Here is a 14,926-nt window from a genome sequence, read left to right on the forward strand (position 1 = left end):
CTCTCAAATAAACTCCACAAAGCTGGCTGCTCCAGAACATTGAGGAGCACCAACACCCTCATCCTAGTGCCACCCTTGCTAAACAAGAAATCTACACAGTCACCCCCTTTCTCCGGTAATGCGCCTACCATATGGAACTCACTTCCAAAAGACCTATGTTGAAATCCCTCCTGCCTCAGCTTAAAAAAGACCTCAAGCTGCATCTTCTCAACAGATTCTGAGGGCCTTAAGACTGCGCACCCAACACAGATCATCATCCAATCCCTGACTCTACGAGGCTCCCTTGACAATTGCCCGTCCCACCCTCCCTTCCCATTCATAATTAATTTACTACCTCCCCCCTCTATTCACTTTTGTAGTTACCCCTCTCCCCTTCTTTTCATCACCTCTTCTATCATCCTCCTCAGCTCCACCCCCACCTTCTCATCTTCCACCCCCCTCACCTCTTACCATCCCCACTTGTTTTATTACCCAACTTTTGTTATTGGCTAATGGTTTTCTTTATGTATGACCACTTACAGGATTTGCAAAGTTTATAATGCTATAACTGTTTAAAAATTTTAATCTCTGCATTCAAATGTTTACTTTGTAACTTTTTTATCACCCAGCCCTTGTAAAGCGCTCTGATACCCTCAGGTCTAGCCAGCGCTATATAAAACCTTTAAAATAAAGAAATAAGCATGATAGTCTTAATGATGGTCTTTTTACAGTGGCAGAACTGAATTTTGTTTTCATTGCCATGTTTGTAGCTTGTTCTCTCATTTTGCAATGCTGAAAGAGAACTATCAACAAAAACACATATGATAGAATTTGGCACAGACTTCAACATTTCTAAAAGACGGAGAGTAATTTGGTTTTAGACTAATATGATGGAATTCCATTTCTATCCTGTGACTGTCACTACATGTGAATTGATTGTCTATTCTTATAAGTATCCGTAATTGGTGATTAATAATTTAATATTTTGTAATGAACTGTTAAGTAATTGCACTTGTAATATGTGATTTCTGTTATGATCAAATAAAAACATTTAATAACATAGGAGCCATATTATCAAGAAAGGGTGATACATTATCGCCGCTTTTATCGTCAGGAAACTGCCGCTAAAGCGGCAAGAATGGCCTTGATGATATGCCCTTATAAATTCCCATAGAAGCCCATGTTAACACCAGAACCTGGGCTTCTGTGGGAATTCACAGGGCATGTTATCAAGCCCATCACTGACGCTTTAGCTGCATTTTCCTGTTGATAAAAGCGGCGATAATGTATTGCCCTTTCTTGATAATATGGCCCATAGTTTACATTTCCCTATTTCAGTAACCATTCTAGACATACACCAAAGAAATGTAATTGTGTTGTAATCTGGCACATACACCAAATCTACCATTGTTGTTTTCCCTTATGATATCAGTTTAGCAAAACAGAACTACCCTTATGGGTCAATCTAGGTTCTCAGTATGCAATGATGAAGTACTTTGTGGATAAGTATAGCTACCCTCCCTTCTTATATGTTTCCTAAATAGTGGTTCCATCTCACCTCATGCTTTCTTATAAACAAGTATCATATTATCCACCCCTGCCCACTGTGATTTTGCAGACTATGAGGGTTAAATTTGTGACTCTAGACCAAGGGACATCATCCTCCTTCGCACCTATTCAGCTTCCCGCACTCCTCTAACACTGTTGTAAGTGTGACAGTAGGGACCGCCCCAACCCCACTACCTCAGACAGGCTGAGTGTTGCCCCAATTTAGCTTCTCACTCCTCCTTATTTTTCGACAGATTATCAATGATATTTCTGCCATTAGGGTGCTTAGATTGACTTCAGCCACACCTGATGGCAGTTTAGATGGTGCCCTTTTTTTCTTGCCATCAGATGTCTTTGAGTACAACAGTTGTCATTGAGGTCTAGGTTTTCACATATCAGTGTGCTGCTATGGCTGTAGTAGATTCCTTATAGTGATTTTTTCTAGGGTGACTATTCACTCAGTCTTGAAGAGTATATAAATCAGGTTCTGTGTGAAGGCACAATGGTGACTATCCAGCTCATATTATCTGTTACTAGAGGGACAAAAGCCGCACTGAAGAGGTCTTAAGTGTACCCTGCAGTCTCAAATTCATCCCTTCGGTTGCATTCCACAGGCAGGCAATTTAGCAAAATCTAAAATAACTTTCTGGTACTGTCCGTTAGGGGGAGACTGTGCTCCCCTGTGTGTATTAAGATCAAGCTAGCATTTGGTTGCATTTGGGTACTGATACCACATGGAAATCTGATTACCCCTCTCCCAGAGTGTCATGAAGTGTTGTCATTCAAAAACTGCAGTCTGGTTAATGGCAGAGGAGATGCCAGCATTTGAGGTCAGCAGTGAATGGCACCATGCACCTTACTCAAGGGATGAGACCCGGTTCCTCAAGATAGTTCTCCAGCAAAGTGTCTCAGTTTGGAAAATGTGTGCTGCATCCTGCTTGTACCTTCAAATGTGGCACTAAGTTATTTCTGGTCATAGCATAACTCGAGACCTGGCCTTCTCCAAGTTGCTATGGCGATGATCAGCTCCTTTGTGGCCTGTCTCTCAGATGATGCCACTCGGGTGTTTATTTCCCTGGCCACTCCCTGGCATCAGCTAATGAATGTGTTGGTATGGCATGTGTCTCTTGTCACAGCTACTCTGTTATTCATTCAGACAGGGCAGAGAAAAGGGAGTGTGCATTGCCTTCAGCAGCCTCAGCATATTCACAGGTGTGACCTCACTAAAGCCATGTACTGGTCTCCTAAATTATTTCCCCCTTGCCCAGAGGCAATTTTTCCACTTTCCTCTCCTTCCCACTTCAAATCACCCACTCCACCATCCATGTGCTGCACTACATCCCACAATTAGCTGGTTTACCTGTGGATCACCATGGCTCGATCGGCAGGCGGCCATCTTCGCTGAAGCCTAATACCATTTCTGCCAGTGTATATTTGATTTTCTGAATAGCAAACCACATACTTTGGACCCAATTCACAAACTAAATTTTGTAGTTCTTACAGTAGAACTACTTACTTACCACAAAATGCAATTTATAAATGTGTGTAAATCTCCACTTCCACCTCTCCTTGTCTTTTGTTTTGGGATATCCTCACATATGCAAGTGAATACTTAGGGGCACAATAGAATGGCGGGCGGGCTTTGCCCGCCCGCCACCCTAGCGGAACTCGGGACCGCCCGCCTACAGGGCGGGGATCCCAACATTGCCATTAGGATGGGCCCGCCACTGTGGCGGGCACATCCTGTAGTTTTTGCATTGTGGCGGGCGGTGCACTCTGCACCGCCCGCCACAATGTAAAAAATGCTCTTTTGCATTTGCATATGCAAAGCGGCAGGCACCGCGTGGTGCCTGCCGCTTTGCATATGCAAATGTGGGGGGGTACCATAGGTACCCCCCAATGGTACCCCCCATGTGCCCCCCAGACAGTGGCGCCAACTTGAGGGCCCTGCAGGGGGCCCCCGCAGCAATTACCGCATGCCTTTCCGTGGCGGCATTGCCGCCGCGGAATGGCCTCTGCTTTATGCCATTGTAATATGGCTGGCGGTGTCCATTGGACACCGCCACCATATTAATCTATTACCGCCGTGGTCGCAAGCCGACCGCGGCGGTAAAGCGGCGGACGGTCTTTCCGTCCGCCCCTGTCCCCTCCGCCATCCTAATCAGGCGGAGGGGAACACATGAGTGGTTGTCGGGCGGATTGCCTCCGCCTGGGTGGCGGTGGCCACCGCCACCCTGGCGGAGGCAATCCGCCCGATATCGTAATGTGCCCCTAAGTATTACATGTGGGCGAGACCAGGGTGAGTGGCTCAAAAATGTTCGGGCATACTTACCACTAAATGGAACGGTGAAGGGAGGACTAAGGAGGGGTTCAGGGTGGAGTAAGGAGGGCTTGAGGAACGGACAGACACCCTTCCACAAAAGAGTAAGCTATCCTCAAACGGCACTTCTAAAATTACTAAAGCCAAAAAAGGAACCAAACTCCAGTTTAGACATTGAGTAAGTTCACCACCATACAGGGCGATCCACTGGTCCCAAAGAAAAAAATGCAATCCGAGATTTAAAATTAACCTTGAGCAAAATGGTAATTAGACGGGGTACATTCGCTTAATTTTGGATACTTCTCTTTATGCTATCCACGTTGCATAATTGCATTTTAAGTGCAGTAAAATTTCATTGCGAACATGCCATATGTAGTGAAAATGTACATTGAATGCATGCAATTAATAGAACAAGAACGGCTTCTGTTCATGGTGCTTTTGCTTTTTGCACTACTATTATTGAGAAATGCATCCTTGCGTCGAAAACTGACACATAGACACAGTTTGCGGTAAAATATACTGTTGAATCACAAATTTGGATTTAGCATATTTACGCTTAATTTTGCTGAATTTTCATGGAATTTCGTACACTGCTACTTAAACAGAACCCTACAGGAAATAATGTTACATGAAATGATTAACACTATCTACAATGATAAATACATCTAATTGAATATTACAAAAATATGTATTATTTCGATTTAAAATATTGTAATACTATTACAAATGTACAAATGAATGGAGCATTCATTTTTGTTCAAATACAATTAAATTACTTTTAATTATTTTGACCACAGGGGGTTGTTTTTAAATTTAGATTTCATAAAGATAATTTTAATTTAATATGTGCAATAAGAACCACAATAAAATAAAAATTAATTTAATAGCGTTGTATCATTTTTTTATTTGTTCTGCTTGTAAAACAATTATATAAATATAATTTAGATACCTTTCTTTATACTTTGCCGAAGGAAGATCTCTGCTACCAGGGCACATAGAGGAAAGCTGATTCTTCTCTCTGTTTGTACCTGAAAAATCTTTAAAGAGGCTCTACTCTACTTCATTTGCAAATAAATAAATGTTCAAGAGTGTAAAATATGTGGCCAGGTTAGGTTGTTGTGTAATTGAAGACCATTAGGCAGTAGAATAAAAAGCCCATCAATTATAATGGTTTATGGTAAAATAACTTTCATTCTTTATTGGCAGATGTTGGTTTGCTGAATAAACTGTTTCTGTTCTTATTATCTTCTCTTAGCACTTTGTCTGTTATTCTTCACCCCTGGGCTCACACATGTACCCCTGATATTGATACAGAAGACATCATGACTGTAAAAAAAATAATTTACAGACTGTCTGACAAAGTGAGGGCGAGATGTGTCTAATATGCTTGAATTGAGTTTGATTGAGCACTCCAATAGTCCCTAGTCCAGTCCAATGATGATGGTATTTAAAGTCACCCTTTTGAGTGGCAGCCAAGAGCTCAGATTCTGTGTGGACCATAGGGATCTCATCTCAGTTACCAAGACTGATGCTCACCCATCCCCTCGAGATGATGAGATAATTGATAGGTTGGGAGCTGCCAAGTTCCTAAACACCTTTAATTCGTTAGCTGGGGGTATAAAGAGAGGTCTGTATTCACCACCCCAGAAGGCTACTTCAAATTCAGGGTAAGGCACTTTGGGTTAATAATGGCCCTGGTACCTTTTAGAGACTGGTTAACAGGGTATTGGATTTGATGGTGCCTACCTGAATGATATAGCTGTCTACAGCTCCAGTTGGAGAACCACCCCTTCCACCTCCAAAAAGTACTCCAGGATTTGCAACAGACAGGCCTCACTGCTAAGGCCAGCAAGTGCCTGATAGGGCAGGGATCTGTGGTGTATTTGGGACACCTGGTGGGGGGGGTGAGGGGAGGATGCAAGGTCCAATACTTCCAAGCCATGATGGAGACCATCCTGACCCCTTAAAACTGAAGTGAGCATCTTCCTGGGCCTCATTGGATACTATAGGAATTTATCAAGGGACATGGCACCATTCTTTGCCCCCTTGATGGAAGCTGACTCTAAAAACCAGTCCAAAAAGATGATCCGGACAGAGGCCTTCCACAATGCCTTAGACACTCTCAAGGAGGACATGTGTGTATCACCTGTACTCAAGGCCCCTGATTTTTCCAAGGAGTTTATAGTTTAGGCAGATGCTTAAGACCATGGCATAATGTCTGTACTATCACACCTGGAGCCTTCATCAGTAGAAGGTTACTGCCCTGGAAACAAATGTTGAGTTTTCTGTGGTCTGGGCACTGAAGAAGTTGAGACCATATCTGTTTGAGGCTCACGTCCAAATTCAGACAGACCAGAGGACACTCAGATAGATCAGACAGATGAGGGGTGAGAGCCCTAAGCTGTTGAGGATGTCCATCTCCCTGCAGGGAATGGACTTTCGGTGAAACACCACCGTGGGTTAGACCACTAAAATGCTAATGGTATCTCTAGGCTCTTCCACCTTAGTGATGAGAAATCCCATGCAGGTGGGTAGTCCTCCCCACTTTCATCTAAAGGAACATTTTAAACCTGACATCATTTGGCGTGGTCTTTCCCCATACTTTTTGCCTGTTCCCCTCCTGTTTGCTGAAATTTGTTTTTTTTGGCATTAGGACTCCTTGCACTTTACCACTGCTACCCAATGCTAAAGTACTTGTGCTCACTAATTTAAACATAGTAAAATTAGCTTGTACCAAATTGGCATAATAAATGTACATATCATTCTATGGCAAAAAGGTACTACGTGTACCCAGATCCAGTAAATTAAATGCTAATGGTGGGCCTAAAGGACTCAATGTGCCACAGAGGACTGCCATTCTGCTTGAAGCCTGCCTTGTACCCTCAGAGTACTGCCCTGCTGCTTGAGGCATGCCTTGCTATTTCAAACCAAGACTGCCATTGTGACTCCAAAGGCTAATTGGCTGGTATCCTGTTCTGAGGTACAGGGACACAACAAGTTAAACAATGTTGAACTCACACCTATACCCTGCCTGAAGTGAATTCCACCCTCTTAATGGTGCTCAACCAGTTCTGGACAATAGGACAAACTCTAGAAAACCTTCTCCATTCCTTCTGTGCAGCCTAACTGAACTACACCCTCTAACGCACAGGAAGGGAGGCTGAGCAACCACAAAGGTCATGGGGCAAGTATGTTAACAGTGCAATTATGTGATTCACTCATCTGAAAGGAAGAGACACAACATTCGAGCCATTATCACAAAGAGTGTATACTATAGATAAGCAATACAGCAACACTAGTACAGAGGCAGACACTCACTCTGGGAACTGCTTAGTGCATAACACTGAGCTCCGCCAAAAGTTCACTGCCACACTGACATGTCCTGTTTTATGCTTGACAAGTTCATGATGGACTTCTGCCACCGGAGAAAGTCATAGGAAATATGCAGGCCAATACCTTTGTGTGTGCTAGAAGAAAACATGTCCACCCAGTATAGGTTATCTGAAGTTGTTGTGCAAAAAAGCATGTACTGTCGCCGCCCAGCAGGGGTGTTGATCCTAAGATAGATGCACCCCTTTTCGAACTTTGGTCTTATCGTTATAAGTGCAGTCTTTTTGGTCCGGTGTGCAGCAAAAACTTGTCCTAACCTGGAAAAGACAGTGAAATAACAAAGTGATGTGTGCACCAGTCCAAGTTATAGTAAGCCACATATTGATGAGCACAACTGTATTCTTTATCATAAAAACAAAATAGGCTTCTTATTCCAATAAATATAATCTGTAACTTGAAGTGGTGTTAAAGGTGCCCAAACAGTCAAAACATAAAAAGTAGGACATTTCACAAAAAAAGATGCTGAGAACTTGGCGGGGCAAGGCAGCCAGCAGTATCCACGGAGGAAACCTTATTGTGGGGATACCGTTGTATGAAGTTGTTGTGAAGATTTCTAAGTTTCCACTTCTCTAGTGGCATAGAGCTGCAGGGTGCTGTCAATGAGGGCTTAATTAGGCTGGATAACTCTTACAAGAGTAGCTGCTGAACAGACACAATTATTCAAAAACATATAAATGAAATATTCATTTTTAACTCTTTATAGGAATTTATCCTGGAAAAGAAGGAGACAAAAAACAACAAGCCAAATGCGTTTGCAGTAAAATCCTAAATACCCAAATCAAATTTATAGCAATATAAATTCGCAATTTATTCCACAATCATATATACATATTTATTTACAAAAACCCAAAAAGTTTGGGGAATTCTGCCAGGCGCAGTAGAAAGTGCAAAGGTTTTTGAGCTCAAGTGAAAGTCAAGAAAAAGTGAGTGAAAAGGATAGTCAAATGATTTCAAACAAAAAACTAAGGTTCAGTTCCCTTAGTATTATGCCAGCCCCACGTATATTAATCATACGATTTGAGTATTAATTTTCAAAGAAGGCAGGGGAAGGGGTGCAGGCATCAAGGACTGGGGGGATCGTCGACGTTTCGACCCTGACGCTATGGAGGGGGGTTCAACACCTCAGCTACGGGTCTTCTTCAGGACGGAATGAGAAGGGGAAATCTTTCTACTGCGCCTGGCAGAATTCCCCCAACTTTTTGGGTTTTTGTAAATAAATATGTATATATGATTGTGGAATAAATAGCGAATTTATATTGCTATAAAAAAACTCAGTGTTATACAATTTGATTTGGGTATTTAGGATATTACTGCAAATGCATTTGGCTTGTTGTTTTTTTATCTCCTTCTTTTCCAGGATAAATTCCTATAAAGAGTTAAAAATGAATATTTCATTTATATGTTTTTGAATAATTGTGTCTTGGACCATTGTGTTTCTTATACTATATGATACCCAGGTCCTTTGACTTTGTCTGGGTCATACCCCATTCTTCTTAATGGGAAGAAGAATTAAGCGGGAGCTATTGCAAAGTCAGGCCGACCAGCCATGCACCTCACCAAGCAGGTAGGTCTCCTGTCAGTTCTCAGGACACGTTCCCGTGGCCCACTCTGCCACCTCAGTTCAGACATGGCCATATGCAAATCAGTCTGACCCTGTGCCTCATGGGAACAGTCCAGCCCGAACTACCAAGCCATGCTTTCCCTGGACCGGAAACAAGCTTCCGAGGACCGGTTTCTGGCATTTCAGCCGTCTTCAGCCTGGCTTGCTTGAACCCAGTGGCAAAGTGAGCAAGGGACTAACCCTGGGCGAAGAACTACGCTCCGTTCGCGGAGTTTGCGGAGTTTCTGCAACTCCGCGCTCCGCGGAGAACGCGAAGTTGTCGAATACTCCGCAAACTGCTGCGTAGCGTAGTTCTCGCGCGCTCAATAGCATTTTCGCGTGCGCGAGGATGCTTGTCGGTAAAATCGAGTTACCGAACACGCAGAAACTGCAATCTGGCACAGAATAACTCGCGAACACGTTAGTAGTGACCGGAAATAAGGGGACGCGAGCGGGCGGGACAAACCTCATGGGTAACTTCGCGCGCTACAAATCCCGAGCATGCAGGCAATCAATCAATCAGGATATTTGTATAGCGCGCTACTCACCCAGAGGGTCTCAAGGCGCTTGGGGAGGGGGGTCCGCTACTGCTCGAACAGCCATGTCTTGAGTTGCTTCCTGAAGCAGAGGTGGTCTTGGGTCAGGCGGAGGTGGATGGGGAGGGAGTTCCAAGTCTTGGCTGCCAGGTAGGAGAAGGATCTTCCTCCCATGGTGGATCTTCGGATGCGTGGCACGGCGGCGAGGGCGTGGCTGGTCGATTGTAGCTGGCGGGTGGGAGTGTAGAAGGTCAGGCGGTTGTTGAGGTACCTGGGGCCCAGGTCGTGGAGGGCCTTGTGTGCGTGGGAGAGGAGTTGGAACGTGATTCTCTTGCTGACGGGGAGCCCGTGAAGGTCTCTCAGGTGTCCAGAGATGTGGCTGTGTCGGGGGATGTCCAAGATGAGTCGTGCGGAGGCGTTCTGGATGTGTTAGAGTCTTTTCTGGAGTTTGGCTGTGGTTCCGGTATAGAGGGTGTTTCCGTAGTCCAGTCGGCTGGTGACGAGTGCCTGTGTGACCGTCTTCCTGGTTTCGGTGGCGAGCCATCGGAAGATCTTTCAGAGCATGCGTAGGATGTTGAAGCATGATGATGAGACGGCGTTGACTTGTCTGGTCATCGAGAGGAAGGAGTCCAGGATGAAGCCCAGGTTGCGTGCGTGGTCCGTTGGTTTGGGTGCGCTGCCCAGGGCAGGGGGCCACCAGGAGTCATCCCAGGCGGAGGGTGATGATCCAAGGATGAGGACTTCCGTCTTGTCTGAGTTCAGTTTCAGGCGGCTGTTCCTCATCCACTCGACTACGTCTTTCATCCCTTCGTGTAGGTTGGTTCTGGCGGTTCATGGGTCGTTGGTGAGGGAGAGGATCAGCTGGGTGTCGTCGGCGTAGGATATGATGTTGAGGTTGTGTTGGCGTACGATGGCTGCGAGGGGGCTCATGTAGACGTTGAAGAGGGTGGGGCTGAGTGATGATCCTTGTGGTACGCCGCATATGACTTCGGTGGCCTTGGATCTGTAGGGGGGGAGGCGGACTCTCTGGGTTCTTCCGGTGAGGAACGAGATGATCCACTCCAGTGCCTTCTCTTGGATTCCGATGTTGCTGAGGCGCTGCACTAGGGTGCGGTGGCAGACCGTATCGAAAGCTGCGGAGAGGTTCAGGAGGATGAGGGCCGCTGTTTCCCAGTTGTCGAGCAGGGCTCGGATGTCGTCAGTGGCTGCGATGAGGGCGGTCTCGGTGCTGTGGTTGGCGCGGAAGCCGGACTACGAGTGGTCGAGGCTGGTTGGGCGAGCGCAATTGGTGATCCACTGTGTGAGGTTGTTGGCTGCTTGGTTGGGGTCCGTTGAGCTGGCGGGAGGGTTCTGGCTCAGTGAAGTGGTGAGCTGGTCGGTGGTGATCTTGTTCCAGTTCCTGCGGGGAACCTGTTGCGGGTGGTGGTGAGTCGTGGTCTTTCTGAAGCTGAAGTGGACGCAGCTGTGGTCTGTCCAGTGGAGTCCAGTGGAGTGGCTGAAGGAGATGTACTTGCTGGAGGAGAAGACTGGGTCAAGCATGTGTCCGGCGTAGTGGGTGGGGGTGTTCACCAGTTGCATGAGTCCGAGGTTGGCGAGGTTGTCCAGCAGGGTGGTGGTGGTGTTGTCGTTGTTGTTCTCCAGGTGGAAGTTGAGGTCCCCTAGGATGATGTAGTCAGCGGAGGCGAGGGCGTGCGGGCTGATGAAGTCTGCGATGTCTTCGCTGAATTGTGTGCGAGGTCCTCGGGGTCTGTAGATGAGGGTGCCTCTGAGTGTGGTCTTGGGGTCAGTGTGTATCTGGAAGTGAAGATGTTCGGCGGCTGTGAGGGTGCCGTCTGAGTTGGTCTTGATGCGGATGGTGTTCTTGTGGACGATGGCGATGCCTCCTCCTGTCTGGTTGACGCAGTCTCTCCGGGTGATCTTGTATCCGTCCGGGATGGCGACGGCGATGTTGGGCGCTGAGGAGGCGTTCATCCATGTTTCCGTGAGGAAGGCGACGTCTGGAGATGTGGTGTCGAGCAGGTTCCAGAGTTCCACGGCGCTCCCGAAGACGAAAAACGGCTCGCGAACGGGTCAAGCAAGCTACTACGCATGTTCGCGGAGTTATGCGTAGTTCGCGGAGTGCAAGTGCATCTTCGCGTAGCTCCGCGGAGTGCGGCTACGCGAACTACGCCCAGGCTTACAAGGGACTCATGTCTGAGCATACCCTGCCAACTTATAGCGAACAAAGCAGTACAAAACAGGGTGGTGATGGACGGAGCATCTGAACCAATCAAACACCCAGTCAACAGATCTGGGTTTAATCCATCACCGTTCTTTAGCCCACTCTGCCACCCCAGTTCAGACATGGCCATATGCAAATCATTCTGACCCTGTGCCTCATGGGAACAGTCCAGCCCGAACTGCCAAGCCATGCCTTCCCTGGACCGGAAACAAGCTTCCGAGGACCGGTTTCCGGCATTTCAGCCGTCTTAAGCCCTGCTTGCTTGAACCCAGTGGCAAAGTGAGCAAGGGACTCACATCTGAGCATACCCTGCCAACTTATGGTGAACAAAGCAGTACAAAAGGGGGTAGTGATGGACGGAGCATCTGAACCAATCAAACACTCACACCTAGTCAACAGATCTGGGTTTAGTCTAACACCGTTCTTTAGCCCTCTCTGCCACCCCAGTTCAGACACCGCCATATGCAAATCAGTCTGACCCTGTGCCTCATGGGAACAGCCCAGCCCGAACTGCAAAGCCATGCCTTCCCTGGACCGGAAACAAGCTTCCAAGGACCGGTTCCCGGCATTTCAGCCTTCTTCAGCCCGGCTTGCTTGAACCCAGTGGCAAAGTGAGCAAGGGACTCACGACTGAGCATACCCTGCCAACATATGGCGAACAAAGCAGTACAAAAGGGGATGGTGATGGACAGAGCATCTGAACCAATCAAACACTCACACCCAGTGAACATATCTGGGTTTAATCTATCACCGTTCTTTAGCCCACTCTGCCACCCCAGTTCCCATAGGTACCCTCCATGTGCAACCCCAACCCCCCAGAATCCATGGGGGCCCGCTACGGGCCCCCAATGTTGAAGACCGCATGCCTTTCCGTGGTGGTGTTGCCGCCACGGAAAGGCATGTCCCCGCCTGCATACTAATATGGATGGTGGTGTCTACTAGACACCGCCACCATATTAACAGCTTTTCTGCCAGGTAGGCAATCAGGCGGATTGCCTACTGACAGAAAACCGTCGGACAGTCTTTCCGTCCTCTGGGGTCCCCCCCCCCATAGTAATACGGCGGGGGAATTGTCATGCGGGCGGCAACAAATGTCGGGCAGATCGCCACTGCCAAGCTATCTATCTATCTATCTATCTATTGTTATCGTTATTTAAACTAATCATAATAAAGTTCTGGACCACTACTTTAAATTCACAGGTGTTGTTCCAGCGCATTTACAGCTGTGAACAAGATATTACAGGGAGATGTTGCTATATCTATAGCTATCCTATCCACAAAATGTACACAGCAGCCACATAAGACTATTTCTGACAAATGAATACATAAGTACACACTGGTTAGCAGACTAAGACGACATAATGCAACATTTCCGTACTGTTGTGCAGGAGTACAGGGGAGTCATAATGTCTGATTCAGGTTGGTATCTTTACACCATATGAAAGGAATCATGATTTGTTTCTCTGAATTGGGAAATACCCGCATGAAACTGGAAATAGCAAGACCTTTTCCCTGTAAATCCTCCCCATTCAGAGGAGAAAATCCCAAACATTTTCCAATTTCTCTAAACAAGCGGAAAGTTTTAGCATAAGAGCTGATGATGTGGAGGGTGGAGTGATAGGGTTTGAGGCCAGACATCTGCCTGCCTGGGAGGAGTAATGTCAGCTCCTACATGATACTGAAGGTTGTCAGGCAAGGCCATGTTCTGCTCGTGCCTGCATTTCCTGCCCCTGCAGCAGCTTCGACAAGTCATATGTCGCAGGGTGTAGGAATTATTTAGTCAGGAGTTTGTGGATCCAATAATGTTGGCATTGTAGACAATTGGGTTTGCAGAAGGCATGGTTTCACTTGGAGTTGTGATTCTGGATGAAACTAGGCTACTTGATATGAGGTCCTTCTGCAACACCATGTAGTTTTTGTCAAGCCTTGTTTTCAAGAGCACCATGAATTGGCCTAATTCCATGTTGGTCTGATCAACATTTTTGCCTAACCTTTGCAATTGGAATGAAGATGTACACAACTCAAGTTGAGATTAATACTCTTTAATCAATCAATCAATCATAGACATTTATAGAGCGCTCTACTTACCCGGAGGGTCTCAAGGCGCTGGGGGGGGGGGGTGCTGCTACTGCCCGAACAGCCAGGTCTTGAGCTTCTTCCTGAAGGCGAGGTGGTCTTGGGTCAGGCGCAGGTCGGTCGGGAGGGAGTTCCAGGTCTTGGGGGCCAGGTAGGAGAAGGACCTTCCTCCTGTTGTCGTTCTTCGGATGCGGGGGACGGCGGCGAGGGCGTGACTGGCTGATCGGAGGTGTCGTTTGGGAGGGTAGAAGTTGATGCGGTTGTTGAGGTAGCTCGGGCCTTGATCGTGTAGGGCTTTGTGTGCGTGGGTGAGGAGACGGAAGGTGATTCTCTTGTTGACCGGGAGCCAGTGCAGGTCTCTTAGCTGTCCGGAGATGTGGCTGTGTCGTGGGATGTCGAGGATGAGTCTGGCTGAGGCGTTCTGGATCCGTTGGAGTCTCTTCTGGAGCTTGGTGGTGGTTCCGGCGTAGAGGGCGTTGCCGTAGTCCAGTCGGCTGGTGACGAGGGCCTGGGTGACAGTCTTCCTGGTCTCGGTGGGGATCCACCGGAAGATCTTCCGTAGCATGCGCAGGATGTTGAAGCACGACGAGGAGACTGCGTTGACTTGCTTGGTCATGGAGAGGGAGGAGTCCAGGATGAAGCCCAGGTTGCGTCAGTGGTCTGTCGGTTTGGGTGCAGTTCCCAGGGCGGGGGGCCACCAGGAGTCGTCCCAGGCGGAGGGCGAGGATCCCAGGATGAGGACTTCCGTCTTGTCCGAGTTCAGCTTCAGGCGGCTGGTCGACATCCACTCGGCTACTTCTTTCATTCCTTCTTGAAGGTTGGCTCTGGCGGTGGCGGGGTCGTTGGTAAGGGAGAGGATCAGCTGGGTATCGTCGGCGTAGGAGATGATGTTCAGGTTGTGTTGGCGTGCGAGGGCCGCGAGGGGGCTCATGTAGACGTTCAAGAGACGCCTTGAGACCCTACGGGTATGTAGCGCGCTTTATAAGTGTCACTGATTGATTGATTGATTGAAGAGGGTAGGGCTCAGCGAGGATCCTTGGGGTACGCCGCAGATGACTTCGGTGGCCTTTGATTTGTACGGTGGTAGTCGGACTCTCTGGGTTCTTCCGTCGAGGAAGGAGATGATCCATTCCAGTGCCTTCTCCTGGATTCCGACGTTGTAGAGGCGCTGCACTAGGGTGCGGTGGCAGACGGTGTCGAAGGCCGCGGAGAGGTCTAGGAGGATGAGGGCCGCTGTTTCTCCGTTATCCATCAGG

This window comes from Lissotriton vulgaris, chromosome 8, assembly GCF_964263255.1.
Source record: "Lissotriton vulgaris chromosome 8, aLisVul1.2, whole genome shotgun sequence".
NCBI lineage: Eukaryota > Metazoa > Chordata > Amphibia > Caudata > Salamandridae > Lissotriton > Lissotriton vulgaris.